Genomic DNA, 4,371 nt, shown 5'->3' with positions numbered 1-4,371 from the left:
TTCTTTACCCAGAGTGGTGAAAATGTGGAACTCGGTACCACAGGGAATAGTTGAGGAGAATAGTATAGATGCATTTAAGGGGAAGCTAGATAAACACACGAGGGAGAAGGGAATAGAGGGTTGTGCTGATAGTGTTAGGTGAGGAAGGATGGGAGGAGTTTCGAATGGAGCATAAACACAGGCATGGACCAGTTGGGCTGAATGGTCTGTTTGTGCTGTACATTCTATGTAATCCACTCAATGTCCCTTTAAGTGCTGAATAAAGACGGACAACTTTAAGCTCGTGGCAGCATTTCATGTTTATTAAGAGCTGTGTTACACAAGTTCCCAATCACAATATGGTCAGCGAATAAAGGGAAATTTGTCCCCATTCTACACAGAGAGAAATTTTACACACAAGATATTGGGGACAGTTGTACAGAAAGTTCCATCTCACAAAGCTGGACAATCATTTCACTGACGTCTGATATTATTAAACATTCGGATTGTTTGACAAAAACTGAAATTGCTACAGCGATTACATTGCAAAAAAAGGCAGATTGCACACATCGAATGATCTGTTTCATTACGTTAAACACTAGCGAAAATCAAACTCCACTGCCAACTTGCACCGGTTCAGTCGGAACACAAGGAGGCGCTGATGGTCTTGAGAAGAGGCGAGCTCAGGGAGGCGTGGCTGACGCTGCAGGAATAGCTGGAGCCCTTGTTGCAGGCGGCGGCGGGGACTCTCAGGTAACTGCTCAGGCTGTAGGTTTGATCGCTGTCCGGGGACACGGCGCCTGTTATCACCCGGCTGTCTCTCTCTTGGCCATCCACGCTCCAGCGGAGCCGCACCAAGCCCGGCTTAAAGCGACTCACCAGGCAGGACAGAGTGGCCGATCCCGAGCCGATTTCTTCCGAGGAGGGAGGGAGGAGAAGAACCGAGGGGCTTCGATCCTCGCTGCCTGTGTGTAGGGGGAGAGAAAATTCATTAGTTTATGGAATCCGTCAGCAGTGGGACGCTCTGGTCTGAAATCAAAGACGCCAAAGAACCGCCGAACAAAATTCACTTTAAAATAAATTACTGATTAATACAGGAGTTCCAATAAATTCTTCAATCTCTAATTCCTCTGACAATTCTTTTGCCTACATTACAACAGTGACTTGGTTCAAAAGTACTTAATTGGCTGTAAAGCGCTTTGGGTCGTGAAAGGAGATTCTTAAACTAACTTTCTTTCTTTCGTTCTTTCTTTCTTTGTTTCCTTCTTTCTTTCTAACTTGTAAAATAACAATAAAAAATGATGGAAATACAGACCGGGTCAGTCAGCATGTGTGAGGTGGAAAGATCAGTAACTGACCAGTTCAGGTGCAGGTTACACCCCCGGAACCGCACTAACCTGTCTGTCCCCGTTACAGACACTGACCGACCGGCCGTGTATTCCCAGCATTTTCTGTTTTTATTTAATTTCCTATAATTCCTGTTTTTCCCTTCTTTACATGAATATAATAAAGCGTTTGATTGTCTTAAAATGCGGTCAGTGTTAACTTTAAAGAGGTGAAATCACGGAGCTGTGACCCGCTTTTCACAGAGAGTCCACATATGTTCTAATATCACAAACTGATGCAGCCCTTTCAAAGAGCCGCCACAGGCACCATGGGCCGAATGGCCTCCTTCTGTGCTGTCTCATTCTATAAGATTAGGGAGTTTTTTCAACAATTCAAATTTTTTTTAAATTGCGTGATAGAAACTGATCCGCTTTAAATGTTGCGGCGATGATAATTGAGCCGGGTCTGTTACCGGGTATTGAAGAGCTCACTGAATAAAGAGAGGGCATTGTACACGGGCTGCGAATTACTGTAGTGACTCTGTCTAACAATATTGTAAATGATTTACCTAGAATTACACAGAATATACGTCACACAAGCAGGACATTCGGAATAACCAGTCCATGCCGGCGTTTATGATTCACTCGATCCTCCTCCAATCCTCCCTCATCTAACTCTATCAGCATAACCCGCTATTCCCTTCTCACTCATGTGCTTGTCTAGCCTCCCCTTAAATGAGATGGAGAGAAAGTTCCCTTCAACAAGCACCACCCAGTCTCACTCACACACACGGGGCTGGTCAGTAATTGTCACTGCGCCGCTCCATGGTAAAGCGCCGGTTCTGCTCCAGAAACAGCGGGGAGATTGCGAATAATGAGCTCAGACAGATTAAATATCGCAGCACGAAAGTCACAATAAAACCGGTCCCGGCAAACGAATACAATTCCGACTATTCCCGGTGTTGCTGGCGACAGGGAGTCGATCCAACCGGTTGTGTGCTGGGACAGCGGGTCTCGGGAGGGTCCTCTCTCTCCCTCTCCCAGCCCAGAGCCGGACACCCGACGGCTGCGGTCAGGGGGACAATACGACACAGGAATAAAACCAGCAGCAACATTGAAAGGTACAAATGACGGTAAATGGGTTGGAATTCCCCCGGGGTCTCTCCCTCCGGCTCCGGGCAATCTTTCTAAAATCGGGCGGTGCCCACTCTGGACAATAGGAATAATTCCACATACACTAAGAGAAGAAGTAAGGCATAGCACAGAGTAACACAGCACAGAAGGAGGCCATTCGGCCCATTGTGCCAGTGTTGGCTGTTTGAAAGAGCTCTCCAATTAGTCCCACTCCCCTGCTCTTTCCCCACAGCCCTGCAATTCTCTCCCTTCAAGTCCCAGTATAACATAGGGACATATTCAATGTCCACTGTCAGAACTTCACAGTGCAGCTCACAACTTTCCTCTCTCTTTCTCACTCTCTCTATGTCTCTTGCCGCACCCGAATGATATCGGCGCTTAGAGGGTTAAATTACGAGGTCAGGTTGCATAAGCTTGCCTTATATTCCCTTGAATTTAGAAGATTCAGGGGTGATCGGATCGAGGAGCTTAAAATGTGAAAAAGGATTCGCTCGGGTAACCACAGAGAAACGATTTCTTCCGGTCGCGGAATCAAGAACCAGGGGAGATCAACTTAAAAATAGAGCCCGGCCGTTTATGAGGGAAGCTCTTTTTCACCCAGGCTCGAGAGGCTGAATGGCCTCCTCCTGTCCCTCTCTCACTATTTGATCAATCAGTTCTCCTATGAGGACATTCAGCCCATCGTGCTTGTGCCGGCTCTTTGAATAGACCTATCCAATTATTCCCACTCCCCCGTTCTTTCCCCAAAGCCCTGCATTATCCTTTTGAAGTATTTCTCCAATTCCCTTTTGAAAGTTACTATTGAACCTGCTTCCACCGCCCTTTCAGACAGCGCGTTCCAGATCACAATAAATCACTGCGTAAAAAGAACACTTCTCCTCATCTCCCCTACTGAATGGGAGCAGGAAATGGTGTCAAACTTCATTTCAGCGCAGTATTATTCCCCGAGGCTCTTCAACAATTCCAATTCTGACCAGTTTAACATGCGTTGGGTATAAATAGATCCAACATCAAAATTCACTGAATGGAGATTTCTCTGGCGCCCGGGAATGAAAGCGACTGTAAATTAATAATTGAAACAATGTGAATGATAGAATGAGAGAGTCACTTACTCTTTATACTCAGGGCGGTCCCCGGTTCGAAACTGTATCCCGGGTTCCACACAGCACAGTAATAGACGGCAGAGTCACCGGGCACCAGGGTTCCAATGGTCAGAATGTAACTGTTACCAGAGGCGTCTCTGGAAGGTTGAAATCGTCCGTGAAGCCGCTGGCTCGGTTGATGCCGCCGCCGGTAGTGTGAGAGAGCACCCACACCGGAGATTCCCCGGGTCGCTGTCGGTACCACTCCACATACTTGCTGCCCACAGCCCCGTTCTCCATCGCACACTGTAGCCGGGCGGTCTTACCGCGGAGACAGGATCGGATATTGGGGACTGATTGAGGACGGGAGCCGCCAGGACACCTTCCATAAAAGAAAAAAATCAACCCATTCAGAGACTTGAAGCAAATAGGACGTTAATGGGTCAATAAACATGGAGAGAAAACCGCCCGATTCTCGGTATTGAACCGATTTAGTTCCGGATAAAACGTGATTAAAACCATCCGTCTCTCACCTGTTAAATGGATCAGCAGAGCCCACAGGAGATGCATCGCTGGAGCCATTTCCACCGGAGAAGCGCCAATAGTCACCGCCCAAATTTCCGACTGAACCGTGCGCTGTTCCTGTAAACTCCGGGACCTGGGGTTACAGTGTCTGCAAACCCGAGACTCCGGGTCTATTTATTACCCGGTATGCAAATGCCTGGGAGGGGCCAGGAGAAGCAAAGAGGCAGATCTTTAATTCGGGTAGTTTTATTTCAATCTATTTGTGCCTGACTAAATTATTACAAATTAAACCTTTGATTTACAAATGTTTAAACTCCAATTGGACT

At 47.0% G+C, this 4,371-nt stretch overlaps 1 pseudogene across 1 annotated transcript; it reads right to left on the bottom strand.

The window, feature by feature from the left end:
• Positions 1 to 280: 280 nt before the first annotated feature.
• LOC147095935 (immunoglobulin lambda-1 light chain-like) lies at positions 281 to 4,102 on the bottom strand (annotated as a pseudogene). The gene is made up of 3 exons (XR_015074580.1): positions 4,054 to 4,102; positions 3,551 to 3,902; positions 281 to 944 (listed from the first exon to the last, which is right to left on the bottom strand). The product of XR_015074580.1 is annotated as an immunoglobulin lambda-1 light chain-like (transcript).
• Positions 4,103 to 4,371: the final 269 nt, after the last annotated feature.

Source organism: Somniosus microcephalus, unplaced genomic scaffold, assembly GCF_052327205.1.
Source record: "Somniosus microcephalus isolate GS21.2 unplaced genomic scaffold, FLI_Smic_1.0 unresolved_chr1, whole genome shotgun sequence".
Taxonomy (NCBI): domain Eukaryota; kingdom Metazoa; phylum Chordata; class Chondrichthyes; order Squaliformes; family Somniosidae; genus Somniosus; species Somniosus microcephalus.
This window is presented reverse-complemented; position numbering and strand designations above follow the sequence as displayed.